At 45.6% G+C, this 17,345-nt stretch overlaps 1 protein-coding gene across 7 annotated transcripts in view; it reads left to right on the forward strand.

The window, feature by feature from the left end:
- The window catches only part of PKNOX2 (PBX/knotted 1 homeobox 2), a 266,160-nt gene that overhangs the window by 157,395 nt on the left and 91,420 nt on the right, over positions 1-17,345 (forward strand). For 6 of the 7 annotated variants that reach the window (XM_064375536.1, XM_021671229.2, XM_064375537.1 and 3 more), the window contains one exon: positions 7,881-7,988. The exons of the other annotated variant lie outside the window; for it this stretch is intronic. The gene's annotated coding sequence lies outside the window, so the exon portion shown is untranslated. The remainder of the gene's footprint in view (positions 1-7,880; positions 7,989-17,345) is intronic. 7 annotated transcript variants of the gene reach the window in all.

The raw sequence follows: 17,345 nt of genomic DNA on the forward strand, positions 1-17,345 counted from the left end.
GGAGCTCAGTTCCTAGCATCCTTTTTCAATAAAGCAATATTATCAGAACCTGGTCCCAAAACTAGTCCCAAGAGAGGCTTTTCCTAGATTCTTTGTCAAATGAAATGTCACCGACTCACCAAATGATGAGAAGAAGAATTCTTCTTGTTTATTTCCCAAGAGAGGCAGAACAGGAGCAGCTCAGCCTCTTTACAGCTTTTCCTGGGCTAGATGGGCAGGCGGGCAGGTGCCCAAGAGCTGTTCCGAGGAGGCCACAACAGCGCCCTTGGACTCCACTCTTTCCCTTCACCCTTTCATCAGTTTTGTGTCTTTTTGCCGGTCACTTAACTTTTCCAACCTCAGTTTTCCCTTTTTAAAAATAGGACTAATAATAACTACTTTCCAAAGTTGCTGCAAGGCTTAAATAATAAATTGGATAATATAGTTCTCCATAAAGGAGACCAGCATGTACACTCCACATGTCCTCCGCTGAATATATACATGTATTTGCTCCTTCATCCAACAAATATGCTGAACACCTTATGTGTTCAAAATACATATAAGGCTCTGGGGAGCTCTATAGGCTTGAGATTCCATTTAGGATTATATAATCAAGTGGGGTGGCAGAGTAGTACACAGACCATCACAATGTGGCTGGCTAAGTGTGAAGAGAACTGTGCATAGGATGCTCTAAGCTGCTGGAACGGTCCTTGCACAGCCTGTGGAGGATGCAGCAGCCCCCAGGGAGATGGATCAAGAGGCAATTGCTGAGCTGAGGTGCAGCCGTGGAGATGGCAAGGAGAAAAACATAGCTCAGTCTATCTGGGAGCAGCAAAAACAAACAGATTGTACCAAGATGCACTCACCTTCACCTGCTTCTGGAGAGAGCCATTGGTGCTGGGGAGCCTGCCTTGAAACCCATGGTCATCAATCAAGCTAGCTGGGAGAGAGAGCAGGGACTCAGAGGCTGAGGGTCGGACCACTAGGGAAAGGGATGGGAGTGGAGGAGTAAGAGAAGGAGGCTGAGCCGGGTTTGGTAAGGAAGGTAGAGACAGGCAGGGCCTTTCAGAGGTATTTAGTGTCAAAGTCTTCTGATGGGGCTGAAGGTTCCCCAAATAAGAAAATCCTGCTGGGCAAGTAAAAGGCTTTTTTCAAAGTCCCTTTCAAGTGGGCTGGTCTTAGCTGAGTTAAAGTAGACAATTTCCTTTCCCTGATCCATTCCCAATTATCAGTCTGTCCCCCAGACCCCTGTCTCCAGACAGAAAATTTGCAACTGGCCAAACTCTGCCCAGGTCTCTTGACTGCTTCTGGCACTCCTGCTTATCCATTCTTTCCCTCATTTAATAGACACACACTGAGCCTGAGGCTGGGCCAGGGCTGGAAGTTCATGGTGAGGAACACAGAGTCCCTGCTCTCTGGAAACTCAGAGCTTAGTGGGAGGGACACACCAAGGAACAGATAATTCAGTGACACATCCTGGAGTTCATGGCTAAGGACTTTGGACTTTGTCTTGGAGATATGGTCCCAGGTATTAGGGGAGCAGAAGGGAGGAAGTAACAGACACCTGTATGGGGTTCAGTGGCCCTGAGAGAAAACCTAACAGAGCTGAGTCTCAGAGGATGAGCAGGATTCTGCTAGATGAGGTCAAAACAAGCTATTATTACTATCATTGTCACTAGTGGCCATGTATGAAAGGCCTAGTCTATGTCATTGCTGAGCCCTTTGCTATTTGCTAAGTGTATCACATGTCTAATGTAATACCATCAAATCCCAGGAAGCATCCTGTGAGTTGGATATTATTGTGACCGTTTTATGGAAGTAGGAAAGCTGTGATTTATACACGTCATGCAGCTAGGAAGACAGAAACCTAGGATTCGAATTCAAGGTTGTCTGACTTTGCCTTTCCACCCTGTTGTATTCTCTCTCCCACGTTCACTTAGTATTAGTGCAGGAACCATGCGAAGTAATACATAGTTTAGTCAACAGCTCTCGATTCAAGAACACATTGAAATATAGGGAACTGTAATACCTTTGGTAATTAATAATAATAATAACTAAGCAAACCATCAGCTGAACTGGTTCAGCATTGATCTGATTTAATGTTTTCTAGTAGCAGCTCCTCTTCATGTGACAGGAAAAATACTTTCCATATCTCCATGGGTACAGTATGAACCTAGGTACACATGAAAGGAATAAGAGAAATATAAACGCCTCACAATCAAAAGCTTATGATGCCGTTGAGGAGATTAAGATTCACAAACCAAGCAGGGGTTCATGAAATTGAGTAAGATCAAAGGTCAGAGGGTGAGGGGGGTAAAAGGCTGAATTCATTCGGCTGCAGAAAGGCAGGACTTGAGCTGGTCTTTGCAGGTTGGATGGGACCTGGACAACAAAGGAAAGGGAAGCGTGGCAGGTGGGCCAGAAGGTCCAGGGAGCTCACACAGGGTGGGGAGGGGGGAAGTGTACTTGCTTGTAAGGTGGTGGCAGCCTGGCCTGGCTGGAGAAAAGGTTCAGATTCGAAAGTAGTGGGGGATTAGGTAAGATTGGTAGGGTCAGGCTGATTATGAAGGGGAAGAATGCAAGCTAAGAAATCTCAATTTTGTCTTTTTAGGACCTGGCAAGTCATTATAGACTTTTGAGCAGAGGAGAAACAGCATAAACCAGTCAATGAATTATTTTAGCTTCCAAAGAGCCCCTCTCTTTCTAGACGATTGGTCTCTCTGAGATCAGCCTCATTGCTTTGGTGAAATTTGACGCTTTCCTTAGGATGACAATTGAGTTTAATAACTGATCAAGCATTGTCAGAGACTGAGATCAGAGAATGTCACACTGTCAGGTCCAGCCCCTTGTTTGTAGATGGCAATGATGAAAACCAATAATGACGATGATGAAACAGAATTCAAACGGGTGGCATATTTCATCCAACTCACAGAGCAAACATGTGGCAAAGCTGGTACTGGCTGCCATGCTTCCATAGCTCACCCCCGACCCCAGCAGGGAGGTGAAGCCTGAGGATTCACAAACATCAGGTATTAGGAGTTGCTAGGGTGTCCATATAGGCAAACCACACTTTCATTATTGCACTCATGAAAGAAGAGGCCCTCGGTGGACTCCAGAGTGAGAACAGATTCTTTTTTAGGCTCTCGGGCCAACTGAGACATAAACCTTGGTGTTTTATACTCCTGGGATAGACACCAGAATGGGGTAACCTCCCCAAAGTGGACAGGGGACAAGCCTTTGGTCTGGATCTCTAGCCAGAGATTCCAGAGGCTCGGTTTCTCCTATCCAACTCATCTGCAAAAAGCCTAAGCACAAGTTGCCAAAACAGGCAAAGGTGATCTGTGGGGAAGCCTGCCCGTGCCCGTAGAGGGGGTCCAGTAGAATGAACTTGGATAGGCAGAGAGAGGCCTGTGGGAGCTAAAGTGCCGGAGGTGGGAGGTCGTGAGGACAAAGGGACTATATCTTCAATCTGAAGCCCTTGCTTCCTTTCTTGTCCCCTGAACCATCTGGGCCATCGGGTCACACAGCCCTGTGCCTTCTCATCCGTCCATTTCTCTCTGACTTTCTTTCTGCATCTGTGGCTTGGCCCTGCCTGCTGGGCTGCTTATTAGCTTTTAGAGGGGAAGAGCTCTGTATGGTGACGAGAAGGAGAGTGTTGGGTCTCTCTGCCTGCGATCTAGAAATGGGCACACAGCTTGAGTGTGGAGGGCAAGAGGCAGGTGGGGGCTGGGAGGATGGCCACGGCCATCGGGTGTCTCCTTCTCCCTGCCATCCTGGCTCTCTATCATGTGAGTGGCCCCGCTTGTGCTTGGCGGAATCGCTGGCAGTGACAGGAAGGAGATTACAGGCTGTATTTATGTCCTGTAACTTTCGCTAGGCTGTCGGGAAACAAGTGGAACTCGGCAGTTGTCAGTTCTGGGAAGGAGAATTCCATGTATATTGTAGCCCTGAAGCGGGGCCCTGTGTGGGGACATGCTGGTGTCACCTCTGATCGTCCTTCTTCTCTCAAATGTGTGTTTTATTAATCCCTGAGTGGAGAGCAGGGTCAGTTTCTTTCCCTAATATTGGAGTAATTCCTCTCTGAGAAGTTCTAGCTCCTCTGTGTTGTCTTGGGGTGGGGGCAGCAGAGGCTCAGCTAGAGCAGAAAGACAAGGAACAAGTGACTATGGCAGGATGTCAGAGCCCTGGCCCCCAGTGCCAGGAATGGTACAATGAATGAGAGAGAGGCTGGAGCCCACACCAGGCAGGCAGGGCTTCCTCCCCTCCCCAGCCCTGACCCTGGCCCTGAGCCCTGCTCCGGCCATTGTGAGATCCGGAAGCTGACAGTCAAAAGCAGCATCACACACACATTGTAGGTGACAATTATTTCTTTACCTTCCATTTTGCCCACTAGACTGTAAGCACTTAGAAGACAGGGAGGGAGGAGAGGAATAGAGAGAGAGACACAGAGAGAGAAGGAGAGACAGAGAGACAGAGAGAGACAGAGACAGAGTGTGTGTGTTTTGTCTTTGATGCCCAGGCCCCAGCACAAGGTAGATTCTTAATACGTGGGGACTAAAATGAAGCGATTTGTACCTTCCCAGAACAGGGCAGGAGGGAGTAGTAAAAAGCTACCCAAGAACAGATCTGTCATTTGCTAAGTCAGCCTCAGACACTTGGAAAAGGCTGATGTTAGCAAAGCTCCCAGGATCGCTTCTCAGCCTTTTGGCTAAGATCAAGTGTAGCAAAGCTCCGAGGAATGGCCCACCCCACCGTTCAGGGCACACCGCCTTTACCTCTCCTTTGGGGAGTGCAACATTAATTTATCACTTACTACTGCAACCACCCTCTCTGGATTGGTAAGAAATAGAAGGGCAAAGAAAAGCAGAGAGCTTGGGAGAACAAAATGTCTGGAGTCAGAAGACACACCACTTGCTGGCTGTTTTCTTAGGCAAGAGCTGTGCTTGACTTTTCTAAGCCTCGTTTTCCACATCTACAAACTACCTGGCAAGGGAAAGGGGTCTCTCATATGCTGCTGATAGGATGTAAATGGGTGTGACCTTCCGGCAAGGAATTTGTAAAAAATCCTTAATATGAAAATACCTTTGGACTTGGCAACTCCGCATCCAGAAACTTATCCTAAGAAAATAATTAAGTCTGGAGGAAAAGTCCACTGCAAGAATAGTCATTATGTGTTTATAACAGCAAAAACTGGAAACAATCTAAACAACAAATGTTAAAAAGTTGTCTGAGTAATTATAGTATATCCATAAATGGAATGCTATAATCATTAAAATTATATTTTCCCCTACATGAAAAGGTATTTATGATATGTTGTTAAATATAAAAGGCTGTTTAGTGAACAGTATGAAAATATGATACTGTTTTTGAGAAAGAAGCATTTACTCCAAATATTAACTGTGGCTTGTCTTTATATTGTTGGATTGCAACTAACTTAACATTTTTCCTCTTATTTATCGATTTTCCATAAGAAGCATTTGTTATTTTTTAAAGGTAATAAAATCATCATATTAAAATACCTACTTTTAAAGGTTGCTTTAAGAGTCAAAGAAGATATTACACATGAAAGTACTTTGTAAACTGAAAAACGGTATACAGATTTAAGATAGGACTTCTGCCCATGAGAAGCTTATAGTTTGGAAGGAGATGAAAGATATCTAAGATAACCACAGCATGAGACAGGATGTGACTAGAGCTTTCAGAGAATGACAAGCAGCATGTTATTGGGTAGCAAAGAGGAGGAAATATTACTCCTGGCTGTGGAGGTAGCAGCCAGAATGTTTGCATGAACACTGAAGAATGGTTCAGATAGAAATATCTGATCAGATCGACATATAGAATCGGGCATTGAAGGGAGTGGGAAATTGTGGACGGGTTTGGAGAATGGCAAGTGTTGTGAGTGGATGGAGAGTGGAGAGCCTCTGGCGCAGGGTGGAAGATGAGTCTAGGAAGGCAGTCGGGCCAGCTGCTTTCTACACAATAAGCAGATGTGCGTTGAGGGCCTTCTCTGAGCAGGAAGTCATTGAACTTCTGGAGGAGGTGGTGACACAGCTGTAAGCCCATCACAGGTGTGAGGCACTCACGGCTCTGTCGGCAGCGCCTGGCATGGACGAAACCTTGAAGAGTGTGGATGAAGTCGCCCGCCCCAGTAGTTCTGTCTGGAAGCATCAGGACAGGGGTGGGCTCTGGGACTGACGGTGGGAAGGAGGGGTTTGGTGGCGGGGAGAAGGGCTCTCTGTAGTTTGTGCTGCTGGGATTGGAAAGGAGGGAGGATATCTGCAGCCCTGACTGGAAGGGGATGAGACGTGGGAGAGTGATGGAGGAGTGAAAAGGGGATGAGGCTTGGAGGAGAAAGGAATCAGGCGTATCTCCCAGGTTTGCTGCAGGGGTGGCCACAGAACTAGGGTCAGTCACAGAGTTCACAGACAAGCTCACATGGAGAAGAAGCCTGGTGCGGGGAACGAGCTAGCAGTAACTGGACCATGATGATGCCTCTGAGCTGGCCCTGATCTCTTGGGCTCTTGCGAGGGCTGCCCAGGGCAAGCAATGGATGGCATCCCTTATTTCCTTTTGGGAGGAACCTGGGGTGCAAAGAAGGGAGGGGTTTTCTTTCAATTCAGAGAGCTTTTGTTAATGGAAATTCACAAACCACCCTGCCTATCCTTGCTTCCTTCAGCTCATCCCACCTCCCAGCACACCCGGCTTCCTCTCCCCTGCCGCCAGGAATTCAAACCTCCCTCAGGATCTCGGATGCTGTCTGTCTGCTACCCTCACCTCCTAGCGGTGCGCGTGCGCGTGCACACACACACACACACACGCATACACACACCCCACAGAAGGGAGGTAAGAAAGCCTAGTTGTTCAGGCAAATGTCTACATTTCCATCATCCCACCAACACACCACTACCCCTTGCAGCTCCCGACCTGGGCCACTGTTTAGCTCCTCCTGTTGTCATGTCACCAGTTAATTACATTCTTTACTGAGGTGCAAATGTGTTTTTACAGGGAGAGTAAGATGGTGTTAACTAGGAAGGAACTGTTAATGTTAAAGATGCATTCACCTCTGGTGTAGGGCTGGCCCTCCTGGCCAGCGGTGCTCCCCGATGCTGCCCTGAAAGTACAGCCCAGGCCTCAGAGCAGCCCCCGCTCCCCTGACCCTCCCATCCTGGCTCCAAGCACAGCCCCACTGAAGTCCAATTAGCAACTCATTTACAAGGAGAAATTGATGGGTCGGTTTGAGAAGTGTCCGGCCAGACACCTAGCTTCCATTCGCCAACACCATGGTCCATTTCAAATATTGAGAAACAAAATTAATTTGCTTTAATCTGAAAATAAAAATAAGTTGTGCAACCAAAGCCACCTTGAAGCCACAGGTTGTCCTTTACTGCTAAGTGCTGCTTTGGGTCCACTCCCCACCGACTCTTCCTCCCTGCTGCCCTGGAGCCCTCACCGCATCAGTGCCTCTCCAGATCCCAGCTGAAGCTTGCCATCACGTGGATCTGCAACTTATGTGCATGCCTGACAAATCTATCACTGTCACCCCTTCCTCTGAGTTTGCCCACAGCCTTAAAACAAGATGTCAGCTGTGGTCTTCCCAGCACCGCAGAAATCACTCACAGGCACCTGCCCACACTTGCGGGGAAGGGCCTCGGTCACACCTGGTGTCAGGAAGCCAGATGGGCAACAATAGGGCGCGTTCAACAGTGACCAGGGCTTGGCTACAATGGCTCTGTGGGCCTCAGCGACCACACTGGGAGAGAGTTGAATGGCAAATACAGGAAAAATGGCTGCAAGGGAAATTACAGAGCATATCCCGGAGCAGCCTGGAGAGGGGAGAACAGAGCCCAGGCTGCCCCTGCACCTCTTGCCTTCCTGCTGAGGGCTCCCTACCTTTTTTGCAGGTGCTTCGGCTCTAGAGGACAGGAAGAAATTCTGGCCCAGCTGGAAGTAGGAAGAGGGGAGTGAGTCTCCTGAGGACCATCTCAGAGGCCGCCGGGATCACCCGAACAGTAAGAAATGCTCTTCTGTCCCTTAACATATTTTTAAATCCCCCAGACGGATTATCTTTTCTTCTGAAACCAGCTCAGAACATGAGCTGACACTTACATGAACAACCTTAGAAAGCAAATTGTTGTATGATTATTCTCATGTCTTTATGCTATCGCCTTAGCTCCTTGAGGACAAGGGCTGGGCCTTTTATTCCTGTCTCTTTTCATCTACGTATTCTGTGAACGATAAATGGTTGTTGATACCAGTGGGAGGGGCCTTGTTTAGTATCATGATGATGATCACATTTGTACCACCCTCTGGAGCAAACATTATCACCTATGAATGACCTGGCTGGGGATGGGGGGGTCTTAAACATGCAGTTCCAGGACCCCAAAGCCAGAACTTCTGATGCACTGTCAGGATTAGGACTCAGGAACCTGCATTCTTTTTGATGTATATGGAGGAAACTGCATCCCAGGGGTTTCTGACGAACTCTGAAAAACAGTTCTTTTGAATGTATAAAGCATTTTGAATAGAGAAACTCATTTAATCCTCTTATCAGATAGGGTTTTTTTTTAATCCCCTTAAGTAACTTCATGATCTCACGGATATAAGTATCAATATAGGCAGGGACTTAGAAACCTAGTTATCCAAAACAACCCTTTTCTCCTTCCAGTCTGCCATGATAAGGGCTGGATCTGTTATGGTGAGATTGGGCCCCAACTCCAAAGGACCTTGCCCAGGACTTTGTAAGTTTCCCTGATGTCTTAGGGCCACCACGACCTTACAGTTCATTAGTCTCCATTTTGGCAGTAGAAATCATTGCTAAATTCCTCACAAAGCTGGTTTCCCTGGAGAGAGGGAATGAGGGAGAGTTAACCACAAAGCCGGATGTCCTTTTGCCCAGCTCCCCACGCAGCTAGTTAGTCTATGCAGAGGACCACATGTCTGAGGAGAGATTGGAAGCAACGCTTGTCCTTCTTCCTGTCTGAGGAGCTCTGTGTTCTAGGTACAACAAAGGGTGGGCAGCATGGGAGAGCTGTAGCTCCTCGAGGTGGAAGCCGAGGGGAGGGCATCTATGTGGGTCAGGTCTTCACTGAGTGTGGATTGGGTGATGCCCGTTTCGAGGGCAAGTTGACGGTCTTTTCAACAACATTCGGAGTCTGCGTGCACAATGATGTCGCAGGGAGTTCACTGTAGACAGCAGCTGTGGGCAGGGCTTGAAGAAGATGGGAGGAAGGTACAAAAAGGAACAGGAGTTCTATACCTGGTGAACCCGTGTGAAGTGTATCAGTGGCTTTCTCTGGAAGTGAGAATAGAACTGAGGCTCTTCCTGCTGAACTCTCCGTTAAGAGAGTCTTAATTCTCTCCAGGCTGTGGCTGCAGATGCGAGTCCAAACAGGCCAGCCGGAGCCTGGGAGAATGGAGGTGTTCCTGCCGTCACCTGCATGGTAGATTATGCGGAACAGGGTTGACGGACTGCTAATCCTGCTGGGAATTATGTCTTCCTGTAGAATGGAAGGCTTCCATGGATGGCACAGAGGCAACCTTAGATACCACCCCTGATCTTTGCCCTCTCACTCCCGAGACACACACACACACACACACAGACACAGACACACACACACACACACACACACACACACACTCTGGCCACTGAACCATCTTGCTAAGTGAGTGACAGTATGGTCTGTTCTAGGGACTAAACACAGTTGACACTATTGCTTGGATGGGTGCAACCGACAAGGACAATTTTTGCAGCTAATGCTGGAAGTGTGGCAATCAGAGAAGCTGCCAGCTGTCTCACTTAAATTCTTAGCTCTCTCGCTCTCTTTTTTTAAAATCGTTTTGCTTACATAATCCACCCCCTTTTTATTTTCTAATTCTCTCCTTGCAAAGCTGGCACCAGAGGGGAAGGGCTGGGGTGGAGGGGGTAGCAATTACACATCGGTTTGGGGAGCATTTACATTTTGCAATTACAATTTAAAAATAAGTCTTGTTAATGATCTCCACGTGTAAACGACAAACCCTAACTGACATACATACTCTCCTGGGCCTGCCTGCCTCCCCCAAAGTCAGGGCTCAATGGAAGCAGAGGTGCCTAGGGAGACATAGGAGGAGGCTGGGGGCCAGTGCTGAGGAGTGGCAAGAGCAAGTCATATGCCTTTGAGGTTGGTACAGGACAGATTCGGGGCTGAAAACTTGGAAGTCAAGAGTTCTGGACTCCAGCATCTTCTCCTCCCTATACTCACGCTAGGTCCTAGCCCATCTTCTTCTGAGCCTGGCACTGTAGGTACTCTGAGCTGGGAGAAGGGGAGCCCCAAATACTGATAGCCTCTGAGGTGGGGATTTTCAAAGTTCTGTTGGGCAAATGTAAACCCTAGTTCTCAAGAGCCAGCCAGTGTACCTAGATGGTCATGGATTGGGTACAGGAGCTGATTCCATACTCATAGTTCAGGAAGGGAATAGCATTTCTTGTATTCCCATTTAGGAGAGATATTTCTCCTCTTCTCAGCTGGTGAACACATAGTTATTGGAGCCCTCTGGTTCCTTGAGGAAGCTTAGGCTTTGGAACCAGACCAACCTAGACTCCAATTCTAGCTCTGCCATTTGCTGGCTGTGGGATTTGGGGCAAGTTATATAACTTAAGTTTTCTCTCTTTCTTTCTTTCTTTTTTTTTTTTTTTTTTTGAGACAGGGTCTCACTCTGTCACCTAGGTTGGAGCACAGTGGCAGTCTCAGCTCACTGCAACTTGCACCTCCCAGGCTCAAGTGATCCTCCTGCCTCAGCCTCCTGGGTAGCTGTGACAACAGGTGCGCACATCCATGCTGCGTGGATTTTTCTATTTTTTTTTTTTTTATAGAGGTGGTGTTTTGCCATGTTCTCCAGCCTGATCTCTAATTCCTGGGTCCAAGTGGTCTGCCTGCCTTAGCCTCCCAAAGTGCTGGGATTACAGGCATGAGCCACTGCGTCTGGACACTTAAGTCTTCTTACCATCGTTGTATTTCTGTAATTGTGGTAATCATAATTACCTCATGGGGCTTCTGTGTGGATTAAATGAGAGAATGCACAAGAAGGCATCTCACACAATGTCTGGTGCATCAGAAATGCTCAGAAAATACCAGTTCCTGTGCAAGTCCCTCCCCTTGAGCCCCAAAGTGCCTCCTTCTACCAATATTAAAACTGCTTCTTTCCCACTACCATGGACACTAGGGAAGGGTGATGTGGCCTGATTTGTCCAGGCCTCCCCTCAAAGCCAAGCCATCTGCATTTTGAGCAGCTCCTGAATGGGCTCCCTCTGAACTCCCTGTAGGATTCTCTGCAGGCCACATGGTTTCAGGCTCCCAGTTCAGCCTTCAGCTTGTCTGCTGTTTCCTGACTCTGTTCACAAGCCCAGTTCTGCCTTTTCTGGACGTCATAATTCAACTGCATGACCTTTTATTGGCCACTGCCCCTCTCTGGGCCGCACATGTGTTCCTTCTGTGTGAATGGGGAGGAGGACTAGAGGCTCTCTGAGGAGTCTTTCAGCCCTGACATCCTGTAGTCCTTGAATTCTCATTCTCCTCTCTGCTTCCCTCCACCAGATACTTGTGTAGAAAGCTGTTCATCTCTTGCACAGCTTCATCCAGGCCAGGCTTTGGACTGAGCACTTATAATCAAGAACTTAGAGTTGTTACTTGAAATATGCACAAAATAGTTCTTATCTACTGCAAACGCGGTATTAATTTTTAAAAATTAGCCAGGCATGGTGAGGCACACCTGTAGTCCCAGCTACTCAGGAGGCTGAGGAGGGAGACTGCTTGAGGCCAGGAGGTCAAGGCTGCAGTGAGCTATGATTGCTCCATTGTACTCCAGCCTGGATGACAGAGGGAGACCCCTGTCTCTAAGAAACAGACAAGCAAGCAAATAAGAGGTATACATCTTACAAAGGAAAGAGGTCCCAAGCAGCCCAGATGGCCCAGGGCAGAGGACACAGAGGGGGTACATGGTCAGGGAGCTCCTTGAAGGTAGGGTCTACATCTTATTGGTTTTACTGTTTATTATAACACAATTAAATATTATGTTTTAAATATTGTTCTAAAAACTTGCTTGTTTAACATAAGTTATATGATAGACAGTTTTCTGGGTCAAAACAAATAGATCTACTCCATTACTTTTAACTGCTACATAGTTTTCTATTATACAGATGTATAATTATTTATTTATTGTAGTTATTTCTTAAATTAGAAGTAAACTATGTGTGAGAGGAAAAAGCAAACAATGTAAAAGATACAAAATAAAAACTCTCCCTTCCTACCCCCACCTCTACCCACAAGGCTCATGATCCAAAGTCAACCACAACGAACAGCTTCTGGCTTTAGTTATTTGCTGGTCAACATTTATTACATTAGATAATATGCTTAAGTCCTTTGTTCTTAGTTTATCTATTTATCCATTAACTCTCTGTTACTGAAAGTTGAGGAAATTAGCCCAAATCTTCCCCTTCTCCTTCCAATTTGTATTAGTTTGATGTTTTTATCAAACTATTTGATAATATCTATTTTTAGTTCATAGCATTATATATACTATGTAACATATATACACCATATATAGTATATGCTATATATTCATGTAAGTATAAATCTTCTAAATCTTAATAATGTAAAATGATAGTAATATACTGAATAACACATACCATATAGCATTACATATACTCTAGAGATTATGTGTTTTATAGAGTGTAGCACTACATATTATATATAATACTAAATAATATCGACTATATGCTCTATAGTATATTTTATATATAATATAGTATACAGTATTATATAGTATATATAATATGGTATACTACATGATATATAATATATAATACTATACACTATATTATATAGTATACATATAATTTACTATATATCATAATACATACAGCATTTTTAAAATCACATATAATAGTGATTGTAATGTATATTATAATAAATATATTTACTATAATATTTATAATTATATTTATATATTACATGTTACATGTAACATGTAATATATAAATATATATACCATGTAATATATAAATGTATATAATATATATTTATATATATTATATAGTATATATTTATATATTACATATATAATATATATGTTATATATAGCATATATAATATTTTCATATATTACATGTTATATAATGAATATAATTAATCTATTTATATATTATATTTATAATAAATATAATATTTATTATAATATTCATTATATAACATGTTTATATATAAATATTATTATATATACTATTACTATTATACCATACTACATGCTATTATATATAGTATAGTATATATATAAAATAATGTATAGTATGTTATGTGCTGTGTTCTATAACACATATGTATGCTACATACTATAATATATAATTGCATATTATGTAATATATAGGATATAGTATGCCATATACTATTATACTGTATATAATATACTATATATAGATTTATATATTATATTTTGCATAATAATAAATTATCTGTTATTTTTACATTGTTAAGATTTAAAAGATTTATACTCTGTTACATTGCTGTAGTTTACCTCTGCATTCTATAGGTGATTATAAGATGGAAATCTGTTTAAAAGCATTAAAACCACCGTGGGCATGGCAATGTTATTCAACCACAGAACTAAGCAGTGTGAGTGGCCCGTGGAAGGGGCGTCACAACGTGGCTGCTGCGGAAGGACCTTCTGAGCCCCGTGGTGCCATGACGGGCACCCTGAGCAGCTGCTCTTTCCTGTTCAGTGTTCTCCTCCCCTTCGGATTTCTTCGTTTGCTGGACTACAACCTCTAGTTATTTTTTTATGTCAACGAGTGGAAAATAAACTCTGAGTTCTCACATGTCCAACACAGGCTTTGTCTTCACACTTGATTGATAATCTGACTGCACTCAGAATCCCAGGTCCAAAACCTTTTTCTCCTAGAACTTGATGACATGGCTGCGCCGTCTCATTTTCAATCTTGCAGTGAGGATCCATGGGAACATGTGGTTCTCTCTTCTCTTCCTGTTAAAGTTCTGATTTCTGCACAATGTGTTAGGGCTTGAGGTTTGCTTTGTGTTCTCCTTTCTTAGCGCTGGGATATTTTCAGTCTGAAGTCACCTGTCTGCTTCGGCACAGGGAAATCTCCATTTTGCTATGTCTTTATTTCTTTTCCTTTGTCATCTCTGTTTTCTCCTTCTGGGACATCCACTGCCCTGCATGGTGCCGGGCAGAGAATAGGTGCTCAGTCAATGAGGCCTGGATTTGCTACCTGGGACCTGGGTTCTAATTAGGACCATATCTCCAACTTGCTGCATGGATTTGGGCAATTTTCCTTGTTTGCCTGGGGAAGACGTCAGACCTCATGATGACTCAGGACCCTCCCGCCTCTGTTGGTCGTCTGACAATCTGCCCTAGTGCCTTGAGTTCCCACTGCTTCTGGAATTGGGGAAGAAGCATTGATTTCCTGAGGAGTGAAGAAAAGGCTGAGGTTGGGTTCCAGGGCAGCTGCAGCAGCCAGCTTCCTGCTGTGAGTGGCTCCTTTGGACCCTCCATCTCCCCAGCATCCGCTCTCTGTCCCCCTTGGGGAGCTCTCTGCCTGACCTTCCCCATCATTCTGAAATGGGCTTCCTCACCTCCCTGTCTCCCTCTGCCCATCTCCCCTACTCCCCACACTTCCCCAGCTCACATGCACACACAGCTTCTGCCAGTGAAATCATCCCCGACCTCGGCAAGTGCCACATTAAGTGATATCTTTTTCTCATGTTTGTGAACTGCAGGACAAAGAGACAGCAGACTGCTCTTCCCAGCCACAAAGCACAGGCTCTCACCAGAGACAGCCAGGCCCTAAACAGAGAAGAAAGCTCCGAGGGGGCTGCAGACAGCAGGGACCTCCCCCAGCCCCAGAGAAACTTGTGTCCTTGGGGAGTCATCTTAGAGGAGGATCCCGGCTTACTTCTCTTTCCCATCCCGAAGACTGGCTCTGGGAGCAGACATCTTACAGGCACCACACTGCCTGCTCTGGTCAACCTGCTCTGAACAGAACCTCCTGATCTGGAAGTGGAAACACTTTGTTCCTTTTCTCTGGACAGGCTTGACCCTGGAAGATCCAGACTAACAAATGCTCAGATCCCAGAAGACAAGTAACCGTTCTAAGCATCCTAATTGGTCCCTGAGGGCCAGAGTCCACTGTGCAAAATTGCCTTCTTCTCCTCCTCTTCTTCCATCCCCTGGTCCTTGCCCTGGCATAAGAGATGGGGTCTATCTCACTGGAGAAACAAGAGGGCGAAGTGAAGGCACAGTCTTGAACTTCGAGACTACAAAGATTCTGTGCTAAAGGCAGGATTCTCTTTCCTCCCAGACCATAATGATAGGAAATGGGTTGCATTGCAAAAAGCAGAATTAAGCTTCAATGCAGGTTATAATTTTCAGACCCGTTCCTAGTATTCAAAGACTCCACTGCTAATATGAAACACTCCTCCTCTGTGTCTGAGAGCAGCTAAAAGGGCCAGCACATGACTAAAGTTTTCCCTCTTAGGAGCCAGAGAACCATAGCCCCCTTTCCAAGGCTAGAGGTTGAAGGACCTGGCAGAGAACAGCCTGAGCCAGTGTGAGGTAGAACACAGCGCTGTCCTTGCACTTCTGTTTAATAGCTGCCTGCCTCGGAGGCTGTGGGTAATAACCCTGCTGCTGGCTCACTGGTTGCCCATTCAGACTGCTGCCTAGAATCTCTCAGGGCTGAGAGAGGAGGAAAAGACTCTGAAGTGAACAGGAAGGGGCTTCTTTGGCAAGAGGATAAATCTTGGATTCAGGGAGATATGACAAGAGAGGGGATGCCCCGACTTGAAAAAACTAATAGTGCTCCACTGGACAGGCTTTCCCAAGATAGACCCAGCTGCCTCTTAGCCTGTGTGTCATGGACAGATTTCATTCCAGAACAGGGACTTCTTTAAGCGGTGGGTGGTCTCTGGAAAGCCATGGGTATGTGGGGAAAGAAGGCCAAGTGGAGACGGTCACAGAGAGCAGGCTGCCTATATGCTCCCGTCCACCCCCTTTCACTCTTCCTGGGTCCCAGCAGGGCCCCTCAGTCCAGTATGACAAGACAGAGTCACTGACCAAATCCCAGTCAATATGATTCAGAGCCCTGGTGCCAGAGTCGCCAAGAGCAGGATGAAGGACAGGCAGCCTGGCTTTCATAGGTACCCCTTGCGTTCCCAGAGTTCTGCTCCCAGACAGCTACAACACATGATCAGATTCCAATTACACGTTGCCTTTGAGATGCAGTCTTCAGCCATATATTTCTATCATTTTGTGTTCTTTAATTTTGTTCCTTCTTCTCCTAATTGAACACACAGTCCAGTGAGTCCACGATGAAGACTCAAGATTTGCCACCTTCAACTCGTTTGATGTTTTCCATCTTTGTCTCGGTCGTATTAGGTTTATGAGGCCCCTACTTACCACTGGTATCAGCACTTTCATTTTCCCATCTCCCGCTCATTTTTATAAAATAATAAGAGCAAAATGCAATGAAATATTTAAGAAAATGTGTACACACACTGCTGTAGCAGGACGACAGGGCTGATGGAAGGAACTTCCCCACTGTGGGAAGGCACAGAGCATGTGTTTGTTAACTGATGTGCAAAAGCCCAGGCTCGTCAAGACAGAAGACATTTAGTGGTGTCGGTATAACATGATGCTTGGAAAATCAGGGCATGTGAAAGTCAAAGGGCAGCCAGTATTGGAGGGCCCAACTCTCAACCGGCAACTCGGTTTTAGAATCAGCCTTGCCTTTTCGGCACTTCTCCAACTTCAAAGTCTCAGTCCTTTCCTGCTGTCTCCTGCCTTCACCCTGAAACTTCCAGTCAACCCTGCAGACTCTGGGATCAGACTGTGTGTAACATCTGGAAACTTCCTCAGAGTCCCAGTTTGCTCATCCTCAAATGGGAACAACCGTAATGCCGATACCATCTGGTTAAGAGAAAGAGACCAGGTGATCCGTATCTGCTGTTAGCATCGTGCCTGGGGCAGAGGGGGGCTCGATGGGTGGCAGCTGTTATTAATTCTATATTATCGTCTCACTCATGTTCAAATTGGCTCCAGGATCTAACACACTTATTCTCAATGCTGTGTAAATGGCTACTGGGACTTAAAGGGTTATGCTTCTTGGATTGGTTTGTTTTACATTTTAAGAGTAAGCCAAAGAAATTAAACTATAGCCGTGTATATATATTGAGGCTCCATAAGGAGGAAGACTTTGTGGAGTCATCTTGCATAGGCTGCCCCTTCTCTCCTAATGAACATGCAAGGGAGCCATGATCTTGCCTGCTGGGGGGACAGGGGCCAGTGGGCAAGAAGGGACATGCAGGTGAGGGGCAGAT

Source organism: Aotus nancymaae, unplaced genomic scaffold (genome assembly GCF_030222135.1).
Source record: "Aotus nancymaae isolate 86718 unplaced genomic scaffold, 86718_ANA_hifiasm-v0.15.2.pri h1tg000012l, whole genome shotgun sequence".
Classification (NCBI taxonomy): Eukaryota; Metazoa; Chordata; class Mammalia; order Primates; family Aotidae; genus Aotus; species Aotus nancymaae.